This window comes from Struthio camelus, chromosome 32, assembly GCF_040807025.1.
Source record: "Struthio camelus isolate bStrCam1 chromosome 32, bStrCam1.hap1, whole genome shotgun sequence".
NCBI classification, from domain to species: Eukaryota; Metazoa; Chordata; class Aves; order Struthioniformes; family Struthionidae; genus Struthio; species Struthio camelus.
In genome coordinates, this window is record NC_090973.1 from 1,520,672 (window position 1) to 1,536,956 (window position 16,285).

General features: G+C 55.6%; 2 long non-coding RNA genes across 2 annotated transcripts; one reads left to right on the forward strand and one right to left on the reverse strand.

Moving 5' to 3' along the window:
* The first annotated feature begins 4,745 nt into the window (after positions 1–4,745).
* LOC138063616 (uncharacterized) lies at positions 4,746–5,924 on the forward strand. The gene is made up of 3 exons (XR_011137117.1): positions 4,746–4,799; positions 5,085–5,186; positions 5,852–5,924. It is a non-coding gene; the product is annotated as an uncharacterized lncRNA (long non-coding RNA).
* Positions 5,925–7,468: 1,544 nt separating this feature from the next.
* On the reverse strand, positions 7,469–15,432 carry LOC138063559 (uncharacterized). The gene is made up of 5 exons (XR_011137089.1): positions 15,065–15,432; positions 10,650–10,713; positions 9,486–9,638; positions 9,112–9,175; positions 7,469–8,840 (listed from the first exon to the last, which is right to left on the reverse strand). It is a non-coding gene; the product is annotated as an uncharacterized lncRNA (long non-coding RNA).
* Between the last annotated feature and the right edge of the window lie 853 nt (positions 15,433–16,285).

Genomic DNA, 16,285 nt, shown 5'->3' on the forward strand with positions numbered 1-16,285 from the left:
GAGGCCTGTGGAAAAGAGTGCAAAAAGTGCAGGCTGTGCAGCTGGTGTGGCTGTGAGAGGGCGGGCAAGAGGCAATGGTAGAGGCGGCGGTGGGCGAGTGCTGCATGGGCGTGGGGAAGGGCTGTGTTTGGGGGTGAGGTGGCCAGGTGCCTGGTGCTGTGGGGTGTGAGGCGTTTGGAGGGGGAGGCTGGGCGGGTGGAGGTGGGAGCAGGGCCGTGTTGTGGTGGGTGGCGGCAAGTGGGCGAGGAGGAGTTGGTGGTGGGCGGGTGGGAGTGTTGGAGCGGATAGGGGAAGAGGAGGTTTGCTGAGAGTTGTTGGGAAAGGGTGTGTGTGTGGGGAGAGGTGGGCATGGTGGTGAGCGTAGGAGGGCGGCTGTGTTGGGTGGCCGTGGTGGGAGCCCGTTGGCCCGAGCAGCATGAGGTGTAGGCAGGTAGGGAGGGTCCACGCATGCAGCCTGATCAGCAAGTGCCCGTGGCGAACGTCGGTGCGCTGTGCGGGGCTTGTCGTGTGGCGGCAGTGGTGCTGGGGATGTAGCAGCACCTTCCGCTCCCTCCGTGGGTGATGCTCGGTGACAATGTGGCCTTGGTGGCTTTGCAGGTGGTCGCCAGAGCAGCTGCGAGCACGGCCAGGGAGAAACCGCGGCGGTTCCTGAGGGCGCAGCGGCAGGCAAGGCCTCCTGGCGCGGAGCCACCAGAGCTGGTGAGGGCTTGGGCCAGGGCAGGGCAGTGTGGTGGCAGCTGTGTGCCAGTGCTGTGTCAGGAAATGGCCTGGGGGCCCCTTTGGTGGTGGCTCTGAAGGAGAGGTGGCCAAGGCAGGCCCAGTGGGTGCCCCCACAGCACCAGGCTGATGGGGCTCGGAGCTAGTGTCTGAAGTGCTATTTTGAAGCACATGTGGGGGTTTGGGAGGCACCGTGGGGAAGACACTGCTTGCGGTGGGAAGTTGCAGGGCAAAAGCTGCGTAGTTGGTGTGGAGGGAAGGGAAGAGAGAGGCTGTATTTGGCGTGGGAGCAGAGGGGTGGGCTGGCTGTGGTGCGGGCTCACTTGTGGGCCCTTGGAAAGGGAGCGAGGCGAGGTGGGAGGCTGCTGAGCAGAGGGGCGCTGTTGCTGCTTGGCAGCATGTTGGCCAGGAGTAGGGCTGGCGTGCTGCAAAGGCCTCCTTTGCTTTGTCAGGCTGTGGAGAGGGCCAGCAGGGCCACCTCGGAGACACAGAGAGAGCAGGACCCGGTGAGCAGCAGCATCGGTGCTCAGGTAGGAGCTAAGGAGAGAGCTGAGGCGCGAGAGGTTGTGAGGAGGGGCTTTGTTGGGGCTTTGTTGGGGCTCGGGCTACTGGGCAGAGGCGGTGGTCTGCTGGGGGAGCGCAGTGTGAGGTTGAGCTCCTGCCCCAGGAAATGCTCATCAGAGCAGCCATGGTGCGGGCAGAGAAGGAGCCCATGTTTGCTTCTCTCCTGGCCCCACCAAGCAGCCCCATCCTTCCTCCCCTTGCCCGCTGCCTCAGTGCCTCAGCGAGATGCCTGGCAGGCGTGTGGTGCACGCAGGCCTTCCCGAAAGGAGCAGCTGCCTTTGCAGCTGGGGCCTGGACCTGCATCTCCCCCATGCCACTCTGGGGAAAGGGGGCACAAAGGCTGTGCGCCAGCATGGTCTTCAGCCCCGCGTGCTGCCAGGCAGCTGCCCTGTGATGCAGGGAGCCCTGCCAGCCAAGGCATCTGTTGTGCTCGCAAGGCTTTGCGGGAGGGCTACTTGGGAGCAGGCAGGTGGCAGAGGCCCGAGGCGAGGGCCTAGCAGGGTGGTGGGTGGGAGCCCTTTGTGGTGGGAGTCAGGGCAAAGGAGTCGGGGCTCTTGGGCTCTTGGCTTGTGACTCTTGCCTGAAGGATTTGGGTGCCTTGAGGCATGTTGTGCGCGGGAGCTGCATGCCAATGTGCCCCCAAAGGGCCAAAGGAGGCTCCTTCTAAGTGCCTGTGCCACCAATTTCTTCCGTTGTAGAGCCTGGAAACTGTCCCACCTCCGATCCCGGTCTCCGCACCCAGCAACAACGACGTAAGCGCGACTCCTAACCCCCACATGCTCAGCCGTGTGCTGCTCTGTGTGCACACGGAGCTTGTGCAGGTTGTGCCCGTGGGTTCCTCGGTGCAGGTTTTCTAGGCACACAGGAAAAACGGGCAGGCCTGTGGAAAAGGCATGCAACCTGAGCAGCAAGTGCCTGTCCCGAAGGCCCATGTCCTGTGTGGGGCTTGTCGTGTGGCCGCAGTGGTGCTGGGGATGCAGCAGCCCCTTGCCCTCGCTCTGCTGCTGATGCTCGGTGACAATGTGCCCTTGGTGCCTTGGCAGGTGGTGCAGAAGCAAGCTGGGAGCCTGGCGAGGGAGAAACCGCGGAGGCTGCTGAGAAAGCAGCGCCTGGGAAGGCCTTGTGCTGTGGAGCCAGCAGAGGTGGTGAGGGCTGGGGCCAGGGTGGCAGAGTGTGGTGGCAGCTGTGTGCCACTGCTGTGGCAGGAGGTGGGAGCAGGGCCCCTTTGCTGTGGGATCGGAAGGAGAGGTGGCCAAGAGGGGTGCAGAGGGTGCCAGCACATTGGCAGCGTGCTGGGGCTCGGAGCTAGTGTGTGCGCGGAGATGTAGAAGGCCGTTTGGGGGTGCTGGAGGCCCAGAAGGCTGAGCGGTGGCCACAGCACCTTGAGGGCTGTGCCGCGGCAGTGGGAGGGGCTGGGAGAGGCAAGGATGGGGCAGTGGCTGTTGGGAGTTTGCCAGGAAGGCTGGTGTGCAGTGCTGGTGGTGGGGGTGCAGGAGGTCTTTGAGGAAGGAGCCTGTGAGTAGGCGTAGGGCAAATGTGGGCTGAGACGGCCTCAAGACCTTATAGTGCATTTGTGGAGGGAAGAGGCTGGGAGGTGAGAGCGGGGTTTCCTTGAGCGCCACACTGCGCACCACCCGTTTGCCCCTTGATGTGCTTGATGGCCAGGAGGGGTGTTGCCTGGAGGAGTAGGGGCGGGGGGCTGCTAAGGGCACTGGGGCGGGTTGTTGTGCGGTGGGCAAGCAGGCGGTGCTGGAAGTGGTGGTGGGTGGCAGGCAGCAGGAGGAGGGAGCGGCAGTGTTGGCGGGGGCATGGGTGCCATGGTGGGAGGAGGCAGGGGGGAGCGAGGCTGGTGTGTGGGTGTGTGGGGAGAGGAAGGCGAGTGGGTTGTGGGGAGGTGGGCCCGATGGGTGGGCCAGGGGCGGCAGCAGCAGTGGCAGTGGCGGCGACAGCTCTGTGCCACGTGCCAGGCCGCTCCTGCCCTCGGTACCACGGGGAAGACAGTCTTTGCCGTGGGAAGGTGCAGGGCAAAAGCTGCCAAGTTGGTGTGGAGGGAAGGGAAGAGAGAGAGGCTGTAGTTGGCATGGGAGCGGAGGGGTGGGCTGGCTGTGGTGTGTGCTCCCTGGTGGGCCCTTGAAAAGGGAGTGAGGCGAGGTGGGAGGCTGCTGAGCAGAGGGGCGCTGTTGCTGCTTGGCACCACGTGGGCCAGGAGTAGGGCTGGCGTGCTGTGTTGCGCTGCAAAGGCCTCCTTTGCTTTGTCAGGCTGTGGAGAGGGCCAGCAGGGCCCCATCAGACCCCGCGAGAGAGCAGGACCCGGTGAGCAGCAACATGGGTGCTCAGGTATGAGCTAAGGAGGGAACTGAGGCGCGAGAAGTTGTGAGGAGGGGCTTTGTTGGGGCTTTGTTGGGGCTCGGGCTACTGGGCAGAGGCGGTGGTCTGCTAGGGGAGCGCAGTGTGAGGTTGAGCTCCTGCTCCAGGAAATGCTCATCAGAGCAGCCATGGTGCGGGCAGAGAAGGAGCCCATGTTTGCTTCCCTCCTGGCCCCACCAAGCAGCCCCATCCTTCCTCCCCTTGCCCGCTGCCTCAGTGCCTCAGCGAGATGCCTGGCAGGCGTGTGGTGCACGCAGGCCTTCCCGAAAGGAGCAGCTGCCTTTGCAGCTGGGCCCTGGACCTGCATCTCCCCCATGCCACTCTGGGGAAAGGGGGCACAAAGGCTGTGCGCCAGCATGGTCTTCAGCCCCGCGTGCTGCCAGGCAGCTGCCCTGTGATGCAGGGAGCCCTGCCAGCCAAGGCATCTGTTGTGCTCGCAAGGCTTTGCAGGAGGGCTACTTGGGAGCAGGCAGGCGGCAGAGGTCTTGACGCCAGGGCCAAGCAGGGCAGTGTGTGGGAGCCCTTTGTGGTGGGAGTCAGGGCAAAGGAGTCGGGGCTCTTGGACTCTTGGCTTGTGACTCTTGCCTGAAGGATTTGGGTGCCTGGAGGTGGGCTAGGCCTGTTGTGCGTGGGAGTTGCATGCCAAAGGGCCAAAGAAGGTTCCTTTTGAGCGCCTGTGCCACCAATGTCTTCCGTTGTAGAGCCTGGAAAGCATCCCACCTTTGGTCCCAGTCTCCGCACCCAGCAGCAAGGACGTAAGTGCCACTCCTAACCCCCACATGCTCACCCTGGTGCTGCTCTGTGTGCACACGGAGCTTGTGCAGGTTGTGGCCATGGGTTCCTCGGTGCAGGTTTTCCAGGCACACAGGAAAAACGGGCAGGCCTGTGGAAAAGGCATGCAGCCTGAGCAGCAAGCGCCCGTCCCGAAGGTGCGGCACTTCCTGTGTGGGGCTTGTCGTGTGGCCGCAGTGGTGCTGGGGATGCAGCAGCCCCTTGCCCTCGATCTGCTGCTGATGCTCGGTGACAATGTGCCCTTCGTGGCTTTGCAGGTGGCGCAGAAGCAAGCTGCGAGCATGGACAGGGAGAAAGCACGGAGGGTCCTGAAAAAGCAGCGCCCGGGAAGGCCTTCTGCCCAGGAGAGAGCAGAGCTGGTGAGGGCTTGGGCCAGGGTGGCAGAGTGTGGTGGCAGCTGCGTGCCACTGCTGTGGCAGGAAGTGAGAGCAGGGCCCCTTTGCTGTGGATCTGAAGGAGAGGTGGCCAAGCTTGCTGCAGAGGGTGCCAGCACATTGGCAGCGTGCTGGGGCTCGGAGCCAGTGTGTGCAGGGACATGTAGAAGTCTGTGTGGGGGTGTTGGAGGCCCAGAAGGCTGTGCGGTGGCCACAGCACCTTGACAGCTGGTGATTGTCCCTGATAATTTGGCCTTCCTCTCTTTGCAGGCAGTGCACAGACAACCTGCCAGTACAGCCATGAGGACGCCATGGAGGCTTCCTAGGCAGAAGCAGCGTAGATGGCCATTTGCAGAGGAGGATACAGAGCCGGTGAGGCCTCAGGCAGGGCAGCACAGCATGCTGGCAGCTCTGCCGCACTCCTGGCCCAGGAAATGGCACCAGGGCCTCTTTCCTGGTGGAGCTGAACAAGGGGCGCCCAACCAAGGCACAGTGGGTCCCACAATGCTTCCAGCCGGATGGGACTCAGAGCTAGTGCTTGCACCGACATCTAGGAGCCTGTGTCAGGGTGTTGGAGGCACAGAAGGCTCTGCGGGACTCACAGCACCTTAACAGTAGCCCAGTCAGTGAGATGTGATGGGCAGGGATGGCAAAGTGCCTGTTCGCATTTCCCAGGAAAGATGCTGTGCACTGCTCCTGGTCAGGGTCAGGGAGGTCTTTCCGGAAGGAGCCTCTGAGCATCCGTAGGCCAAATCTGGGCTTAGGCCTTTTTAGACCTTGCTAACCAAGAGACAGGACAAGGCTGAGCATGGCTCAGTATGCGGCATGTTCCGCTGGATGCCTGCAGTTCTGGAAGCAACAGACTGGGAGCTGAGAAAGAGGTTCCCTTCAACCCAACACGATTGCGATTGTTGATGCGATTGATCCCCAGAGTCTTGCATGGAGGAGTAGGCCGGGCAGGGGGGATCCTCACCCCTTCTCCAGGACTAGGGCTGGCTTCATCCCTTGCCCTGCAAATAATTCCTTTTCTTTTTCAGGCTCAGAAGAGGGCCAGGAGAGCCCTGTCGGATGCCCACACAGAGCAGGACACAGCAAGCAGTGGCATCGGTGCTCAGGTACCAGCTAAGCACACAGCTGAGACCACAGACATTGGCGGGAAGGGCTTTGTCAGGGCTCTGCTCGTGGGCATAGGTGGTGGGCTCCAGGGGGAGCACAGTGTGAGGTTGAGGGTTGAGCTCCTGCCCCCGAAAATGCTCATCAGAGCAGCCATGGCATGGGAAGAGGAGGAGACCATCTTTGCTTCTCTCACAGCCCCACCAACCAGACCCATCCTTCCTCCACTTCCCCACCGCCTCACTGAGACGCCCCCTTCACCTCAGGCTTGGGGCAGGTGTGTGGTGCATGCAGCCCTTCCCGAAAGGAGCGCCTGCCTTTTCAGCTGGGGCCCATGACACTCTGGGAAAAGGCTGGGCCACAAAGGCTGTGCGCCAGCGTGGTCTTCAGCCCCGCGTGCCAGCCAGCTCACATCTGAGGTGGGGAACCCCACAACCAAGGCATCTGTTGCCCTTGTAGGCTTTTGCAGCCTCCCTCCTTTGGGCTCCCTTTGGGGCAATGGGCTACTGCCCTGAAGTAGGAGAAAAAAGGAGAAAACTGAGAGGTCACTACCTGACCAAGGAAGCCAAGAAGGTGAGAGCCTGCATATTGCAGCCATCAAGTGTACGCAGGGCTGTGAGAGCTTCCCAGACACTCCTGTCCCTTTCCCAAGCCCTGTCAATCCCCTACACTGCTCACAGGACAGGGATGGACCAGGGTTGGCAGTTACCGACGACACAGGTCCCCTGGTAAGCAAGCACTGTGAGGCAGGGACTAGCCCCTATGCAGCCTGCAGTGAGACAGGCCCAGCACTGGCACACTCCAGGTTGCTCCTTCTCCCAAGGGCCGTGTCACATAGAAGCCTGGCTGTGCTCGCCCAGCCCCTGGCACCAAGGCTGTGCTGCTGCCTGCGTGGTGGCAGTGGGCCTCAGAGGGACATGGGGGGACTGCGCTAGGCTCCTTCCCCAGTGCTGGAGCCCAGCACTTGTGACGCACCTGGCACTGATTTGTTTCTGCTGTAATTGTGAATACACTTCATGTACCTGCTTCCCAGCTAGCCTAAACACAGTATTTGTTCCAAAGCTACATTGCAACAGGAAAATATTACAACTCAGCTTGCTATTTCTCAGATCAGGTGATAACAATCTGCTCAGGTTGGGAGTCTATCTCCTGAATGCGTCTACTTTGTGCAGCTCACTTAACCTTATCTTTCTTGGACTGAAGACACACATTCAGACAAATGCGTGCATGCATGTTTAAATGCATCTTTTCCATTATGATATGTAAGACAGAAAAGAGCTGGCTGGGGTTGGGATTACCAATGGCAACCCGAGCATCTTGATTAGAAGAGGCAGGGCTGTGTAAAAGACAGAGAACCCTTTGCTAGGGTTTGTCAGGGTGCTGGGTTTTGGTAAGAGATACACAGTGACCAGGCTGCTGCAGAAAGTTCTTTCTACAGTGAGGTGGAAGGAGATGGCTGAGAAAGTCTTTCTGTGGCAGAAGGGGTTCCCAATCTCATGAATAGGATACTAACACATCCTATCCCTGGCAGGATTGAAAGGACAGGAATGCTGCTCCGCAGTCACCAGCACAAAAACGTGAATATTCCCAAGGAGAATCATCATTCAGATAACTAGAACCAGCAGGAAGAGGAAGGCCTGAAATTCTGGGACATCAGTGCACCCTGGAAGGCTACATTTCATAACAGACGTCCCACTGTCCCACACATATTACATGGGATAGCACTAGATCGCCACTGGAAAAGGACATTCATGAAGTTCATTTGAAATACGTTAGTGTAGCTTTGTTAGGGTTAAATATGAGAAACAAATGAAACCAGATTACATCACGTGCTCATTAAAAACTTTGTACTTAACAACACTCTTAAGTTCTCCTACTAGCCACCCTGCAGATTAGAGGCAATGACAAGCTCACTGTGGTTCCCACACTCTTACAAGCTCCCAGGGGAAAGTCACACAGTGTGAAGTGAAATCACAGGAATAAAGTGTCTTGGAGGTTTAACGGGGCTTGCTGAGGGCTGTTAGAGATGGAGCTGCTGCTGGAAATCCATGTCCCTCCCCAGGCACTGATTAGACCAAAGCATCACAGGCATCGCTTGCAGGAAGATGAAAGGGACAAACAGCTCTGCCCTCAAGTAGCACCTTTGATATGTGACAGCTTTTCTATTTTTGACACACATAAACACACAGAGTTTTAATGGTCTGCTTCAGTGCAGTCGACACATCCCTGCTGCCCCAGCCCTGCGTAACTCTCCCCACATCATCCTCCATCCTCAAGCACTACCTCGCAGTGCTGACATACATATTCCTCAGGCCTAGCCTGCAGGACCCCTGAAACCTGACCCCATTTGTTGGGACCCAACATCTTCACCAGAAACCCCATGTGAGAGCAAAAAACTGATCCCCAGCCCCCAAGTCCCACTGTTTCAGTGGTGCCTCTTCAGCATAAATCACAAGCCACACTACACAACTCCTGCTCCCCTTATCCCTGAACTTCCACTCACCACTGCTGCAACAGCTAGATAACAGGTTGGACATCCTAGGAAATGTAAAATGGCACTCGATAGCTGCTGAAGCAATGGAAGGCTGGTCTCTGGAATTACTCCCCACTCCTCTGCACTGAGTACATTTCCAGGTGAGATTACTACCCAGCTCACAGGGAGGTACCTCCACACCAGCACCCACAGTTAGGTGTCCAGCTCTCTGCACTGAATCTCCTCCTAGGCATCTTCCTCAGGATGAATTGCATCCCACTGCAAAACCAACTTATTCTCTTCAGGGATGGCAAGGGCACTCCAACCTGTGGCTCTCTGCACTTCAAACACCTCAGTTTAGCCAAGGCAGAGCCTCTTCCTGGGGTCTTCATTTTTCCAAGGACACAGAACACCTTTTCTGCCCAAAACCTCCACCTCCCCTGCCAAAAAAAAAAAAAAAAGAAAATAAGAAAAAGAAACAAGATTTGAGAGCTGGAGAAAATGCTTTGCTGTGAGGGCTTCAGATTCTGCCACAGACACATGAACTTCCTCCCACAGAGCCACCTCCCCAGCTAGCAGGCAAGGGCAGGGACACGGTGGAGTAAGGAAATGTAGCTTGTGAGCTGTATGGTAGGAGCTGTGAGAAGGGCTCAGATACCCGTGTCCTGTTTAATAGACTACAGTCACAAAACCATCAAGGAGACATTTTACCCTGAAGAACTTCAAAACATGAGCCCTGAAGACAGCGGAATCTACAAAATTGAGAAGATCATTCCTGTAAAGGAAGAAAGAAACAGCTGCTGGTAAAGTGGCACGGCTAGTCCAGCAATTTATCAGTTGCCCAGAAGCCTCCCAAGTCTGCACGTCTAGCTTTTGGGCTTGGAGCTGGGGGAAATAAAAGGAGAGAGGACAGTGTTTTTTACATCATACTGCCCAGCAATGACAGCCCCAGGATTTGCCCCCAAACACAACTCAGACTTTGTCGTAGAGCAGGTGAGGCCCCCGGAGCACTCAGGCGAGTGAGACCTGGGGCTGGCAGAAATACAATACCTGCACAGATGGGAAAAACATCAAAGGGAAACTACCTTTCTCTTTGCTGGGTATGACATGGCACTATCCTTCGCAGAGAGGCTGTTCACCACTCCTCTCCAGCTTGATGGAAAGTAGGAACAATCTTCTTAGCTCCCACAGCAAAGCTCCAACCATTGACTTCCCAGCCATAGTCCTGGTCTACAATGCTACGATTAAGAAAACAAAGCTTAAAACAGACAACAGTCTTCAAAGCTTTTGTACAGTCAGGGGCCTAGTGCAGGGGTATTAGCTGCCTGATTCAGAGATTAGGTCTCAGCTCAGACCTCAGCTTAGATTAAGCTCACACCTAAGCTTTAGACGCTCTGACAGCTGCAATTAGGTGGAACATATTCACCTTTGTTAGCTCTGAATTCCTATTTCCTTCTTTCTGGGGGCATCAGGACCTTCATATCCCACACCCACCTACTTGATCCATTTGGCCCAAGCTTTTGGCTTTGCAAAACTGAGTTCTTATCTATTTCTTTGCTCTATCCAAGCACTGCATGAAGGGAAACTGGACAGAACTTGTCCTGAGTGAAAGCATGTTGAGCCCCACTTCTAGAGCTGGAATGGCAGCTCTGATGGGGAATGACAAACAGAAGTGATAACTGCAAAGAGCTAAAGAACGGAGGGGGTGCAATCCGTCTCCGACAAGTGTATACACCTTGCAGAAAGGTGCAGAGTCTAAGCTGTTCTTCTGCACGTCCCCTGTGGCCAATGCAGAGAGCCTTCCTGAAGGAAATCTATTGCTTTCTGATTCACTTGTGCAGAGCACCTCTGATAAACCACCCTCTTCCTCATTTTCCCCAGTGGCCAAGGAGACTTCATCTGGAGGAAAGATGATGGTCCACAAAGGGACCGGATTCTTCTTTAGACTGTTTTCTGCTGCCCAGATGAAGTGGGATAAGTCATGCCTCCTAAATACTGCTTTTTCTTCCCACGCAACCAGAAGAGAGAGTGCAGAATATTCACAATGGCATAGAAACAAAATAAATGACAGCACGAGACCTCTGGGAAAGTGCCATTTGTTGAAGAATGCTCCCCCTTCCCCTGGGAATAACACCTGGCATGAGAACATTCTTCACTCAACAGCATACAAGGAAGAGCGCTGGTATTTCTGGTTGAAAACAGTCAATCAGCTTTCCCTAAAAAGGAAATAAGAAACAACACAAGCTTACCCCTGCACTGGCTTGCTTCACTGGTTGGATCTGGTCACAAGCATTTTCTGCTGCTCTGTAATGCCTGAGAGAAGTAGAGAAAGACAGAAATGGGCGGTTTCCATGTTGTCACATTCAATTGTGAAGAAGCCACCTCCCGGTTAAGAAAGGCTTTTTGAAGAGCTGAATCTGGCTACCACCTCTGCTGCACACATGAACAAGGGAAAACATCACGTCAGCTTGCAGCACCACTCTTCTGGAGCAGCAAGACTGGGAGAGCAGGGAGAGCTGGCGTCCTTCCCCACTTTCTTCCATCTACACATGGCAGAAGCCCTTTCCTTTCTCTGCATCAGTTTCACTAGCTGGAAGATGGGGAAGCCACCAGCTCCTCCTCCTTGGGCATCTATTGGGGAAGAATACTCAGAGTTAGGTGCTAACTTGCAAGGGAAAACATGAACATTTGCAACCATATCTGCATCCACGCAGAGCTAGCCCACTCAAACTAAACACCAGCACACTGAGCTGGCACCTTCAAGATGTTCACTTGCAGTTTAGAGGCTAGTCAGGAGACTGCCTCCATTTGGGAAGGAGTCCCCATTAAAACAACACAGGCTCTGAAGATCAAGAAAACACACAGACATTGAAGGTCTCCTCATATACATCCCTTTTCCTCCAAAAACTCATATCTTCATTGTCACCAAAGAGCCACCTTTTCAAGGGGCAGACCTACAACCGACCCCCACGGTATCCCACGCTCATTGTGCTTTAAAGCCATTCAATCCAGGATGGTAATAGAGACTCTGTACCCGATCAGATCATTTCTCTGAAACCACTCTGGGCCCCAAGTTTCACCTCCCTTGATACCTGCACTGACAGATGGGAAAGTGATAAGAGAAAAACCACCAGTCAACTTTCAGGGACAATTAAATGCATGGGTCTCGGTGATAATGCAGACAACTTCCTAACACTACCTGCCTGAGTACAAAGTCTGAACTCTGGCAAACAGGCCCTTCAAACAGCATGTGAAAGTTTCTCAGAAATGAAGCAAGCAACTGGCTAGAGTTTCAAGTCCAAGATTCCACACTTGCCCTTATTAGTCGTTTTCTTATGACATGTGCTGGTCGCAGGTCACAAGCAGAGCTTGTCGTTTTGCAACACAAAACAAGCTTTCCCCAAATTCCTGGACCTCCTCTAAAATAATTACAAAACTCCTATGTTGGCATAAGAATGTGACAGGCATATTAAAAAAAGGACTTGGGACCTCTTATTTAAGGAACAAGCTGGAAAAAAAAAAACCCTCACTGGGACAACAGTAAGTTTATACACATGACATTTGAACAAACTGATGGCTAGAGAAGAAACTTGTTTGTCAGCAAACCCATGTAACCTGGCCTCTCTGCAGGACACAGTTCAAAACACCTTCAGAAGTTACATGCCTTCAACTTTCTAGTGAAGCTTCGTAAAAGAAACGACCTTGATGTAAACAACGGAACTGAGCTTGTCCAGAAATGGTGCAATTTGCTTCCTTAATTTGAACATTCTGCCATCATTACAAACAAAACAAAAGAAAACAAAGCACACCAAAACAAAGCAAAGACATAGTTACAAAGGGATTCTTTAAGAGTCTTGTCTAAACTCTACATTCAGTTAACTAAAGGGCACCTAAGGGTGCACAAGGAATTGATTAACTGGCATTACTGCAAAAAGCCAGACGCTACAAAGGTCACCCCTAGGAGAACAGACTTCCGCCTACGCCTAAGCAAGTCACTGGCACACCAAAGGCTCTCTCATTCACTTGTAACATGCATCTTCACTTTCACAAAAACCTTACAAAGCCACTTCAGCCAAGAACTAGCCAACAGCATTTTGGGGTTTGTTGTCGTTCTTTCCAGAAAGAGCTTGCTTAATTCCATAGATCCCGACAGAAGCTTGTTAGAGAACTGTAGCTGATTTAGCTTCAGCTTAGCCCAAGTCTGACTCTTGCTTAGTATTAGTGCCCGAAGTAGATGAAGCCGGCAGGCCTCAAGGCCCAACTGTCAGTGAACTCCAGAAACATTGCTGATGATGTGACTTTGCCCACCAGGTAACTGCAAAACAGATTACAATCAGCTAATACAAATACAAAACTAGCTAGTGAGGATACAAAGTAGAATGCAGGGGACAAGATGGGATGCACCTGGGTTGTGGTTGACCTTCCAGAAGGGAAGGGACTGTGGGAAACAAGGACATGGCAGCCAGCCTGGGATAAAGGCCTAGATCAGACAGAAGGAGAGAGACACCAGTCAGAAGGAGAGAGACACCAGTCAGAAGGAGAGGGACCACTGACTCAGTAAAGACGACTGGAGGAGACCTTCCCTGGCAGGCAGGGAAATAAAACTGTAAAGGGTATAGTTACCCCAGAATTTCTTTGTTCGGGATCCCTTCCCAGAGGCACCCAGCTCGAGCTGTCACTATGCTGTACTGTCATTTACATGAATCATTCATTTTGCTGCTATACGTGTGTGAGACTCTGCTCCTTGGAAACCTCGGGTCAAACTGTTCCCATAACAAGCTATATTAGCAAAAAAGCTCCAGCTGATTTAGACATCCTCAACCAAAAGACTGGAGACTTTCAGCTGAAACACTCTCGCTGCTGCCCATGGGCAGAGGCACACAACCAGAGAACACCACCTGGAGTCCAGGTCACTCTGCTGACATGGGATCTCAACCACTGGCAGGAGAAATAGTGTATCCTGTCACAGTCACTCAGCACAGACAACATCATGAATGAAAAGCCTCACCATTTCAGTAACAATGATTTAGGAGAAGAACCAGAGTTTTCCTCGGGACACAACACCCAAAAACAATAAGGCATACTAATTACTTGGAAAACGTACAACTCCTGATGTTCTCTCCCTTGCCTCAGTCTGCCCAGGGTCCTCCACCCGTGCCTCGATGCTGAGGAAAGAACAGGCAGAACAGGGCTGGGCAGCCACACACACGTCTCGCACAGACCGACTTCCCTGCGCAGCACCCAGACTCCCAACGCTACACGTCAGGTCTCAGAGTTCTCCCTTCCCAGCACCTCGCCGATCATCTCCCCCACACACATGGCACAATCTCTCCAGCAGCACCTCCTGCCACCGCGGCAGCATCTCAGCAACACCCCACACACCTCAACCAGGCAACAGACTGCTCACACACAGCTGTGACTCCCACCACTGCGACTTCGGCCTCTTTCTCACATGCCTCCCACTAACACCCCCTTCTCGCACCCAACGTTTCTGGCTGTTACCAGCAACGACATACCACCCCGGCCTAGACGTAAAGCCTGCCTCCTTCCTCAAGGAAACAAAGAGACTAAAGAGTACTAAGCCATCTAAGGTCAGAAGCAAACACACAAATCACTACCTTCTGGAAGCTCCAGAAAAAGACAAGCCCACATAGGACACAAAATAAAAGACAGAAAAGCAACTCACAGGCACCCACTTAAATAACATCCGGCTAAAGTAATGCTCGGGAACTAGGTCTCACAACCAACTCTCAGCTGCACACTTCCTCACCAGGCAGAAGACAACAGTCAGGGGACAGAGTTTGTCAGTTGATACAAAGAGGGAGTCTGGTAAATACTTCTGCTTCAGAAACAGAAACTGAAGGTGGTTTCTAAGGTTTCTTCCTAGTCTTTTTGAAAGCAAACAGAAAACACTGGAAGGATTCTTCAGTCTTTCTTCAACCAAATCCCTTCTTTTCAACTCTCATCCTCCCACACCAAGCTGGTGCCATCGCTATTGGACCATCTCCCCTTTTGTGTCAGGTACACCCAAACTTCCTACAACAGAAATGATGTCCTTCACAGAGCACACGATGTTTGCTCGCAATATACGACCAAAATCAAGCACAAAATATGGGGGGGGGGGAGGGGGGAAGATAGCAAATGCAAATCTATTCCTGTAAAAAAGCATTGTCATTCAGTACTTGCTCACATTTCAGAAGGTAAAACTCAAGAAGGTAAAACATCTCTGTGTCCTCCAGGTCAACTTTTAGCACAACGTTAGTTTCAGTGGAGCTGTCTTCAGGCACAACTTGCCAGCAGCAGCCTTCAAGCAGACACAAAGTACAACTCAACCTTCCCAGTGTGACCTTCAGGGATAACTACCGCTTAAATACCTGGCTACAGTAACAACACCTGCTCTTGAACAGAAGCACATCCTGCTCCAGGTTTAGGAGAGCACTCACCATCTGCGAGAGTGCTGTCCTGCCCTTTCTCAAACCCTTCGGGGTCAGATGTAGTTTGATCACCCAGGAGGAGCCATTTTCTCTACATAATTCAGTAATAAATGAGGAAAGCTCGGATTTGCTAAAGCAGCCAGAGGCAGGGAGCACGGATGGACACAGGGAAGAAGGAAGGAAAAATACAGCTATGCTTAGGTGCCTCCATCTCCAACAGCAACACCCACCTCGATGAGAGGGTGACGCTCTGCCTTTACAACTGGGGTTTCGCCAAGGGCCTGGGAGAAAGCAATAAGGACAGCGGTGTCGAGGAATGCTGGAAACACACGGGAAACCCGGGCCCTGACCCGTGAGTCCCCTGACAACGCTCCCCCCGCCAGGCCGCGCTCCCGGCCTGCTCCTCGGCCCGGCGAGGACAGCGCCCGCTCGGGGCCGCCCCTTCCCTTTCCCCCTCACACCCGCCGCAAGAACGGCAGCTCCCACACGAGGTGTCTCGCTCCACACACACTCCCCTCCGCCGAGGCCCTGCTCTGTCCCCAGCCCTCTGTCCCCGGCCCCGCACACGGCAGCTCCTCAGCCTCCAGCGCCGGCAGCTACAGCACCCCCAGCCCCGCCCCCCACACCGCAAGTGACGCCTCCAGCCCCAAAGTCCCGCCCACCCCGCGCTCCCCCATTGGCTCCTGGGAGGTGGGGCGGGGCCTCCTGGGGTGGGACGGGAGAGGCAGGGGGTGGCAGTGCGCATGCTCTGCAAGGGAGCTGAGGGGCTGGGAAGGGAGGGGAGCTGAGGGCGGGGCCCTGAAAGGAGGGGTGGGGCAGGGCCTGAGGGGGCGGGGTCAGATCAGAGCATGCGCGCTGGTGCAGAGGAGGGGTGGAGGTGTGGGCGGGGCCTGCGGGCAGGGCGGGGCCGAGAGGCGGGTGGTGCCGCGCGGGGCAGCGTCTGGCGGGGCCGGGGCCGCCCGGAGCCTGGAGCCGGAGCGGCGGGAGCTGCCGCGCCGGGGCCGAGGGCCGGGGCCGGGGCCGGGGCTGGGGAGAGCGAGCAGCGGGGGGCGGGCGCGGGGGCAGCCGGAGCCCGGCCCGGCCCGGCGGTCTGCCAGCAGCTGCTGGGGAAGGCCCGGCCCGGCCGGGGCCCCTGCGGCCCGGGAGCCGCCCGCGTCGGCGCCCCTTCTGCCTCGGCCCCAGCCCGGCGGCGGGAGCTGAAAGCCGCGAGCGAGGGAAGCTCCTTCCCTCCGGGGCCGGCCCTGCCTGGAGCTGCCTGCGGAGAAGCCCCGGGGGAAGTGTGCTGGGGGCAGCGGAGCCGGGAGCAGCCCTGCCCCACGCAGCCCCTCTGCCCTGCCGCGGCCGCTCCTTCCCCGGAGCTTCCCCAGCCCGCGTCCGGCCGTTTGTGGTGATCCCTGGCTGTCGCCTGGCGAAGGCTGGGTGGTGCTTGGTGTCTGCTGGGAGACCAATGC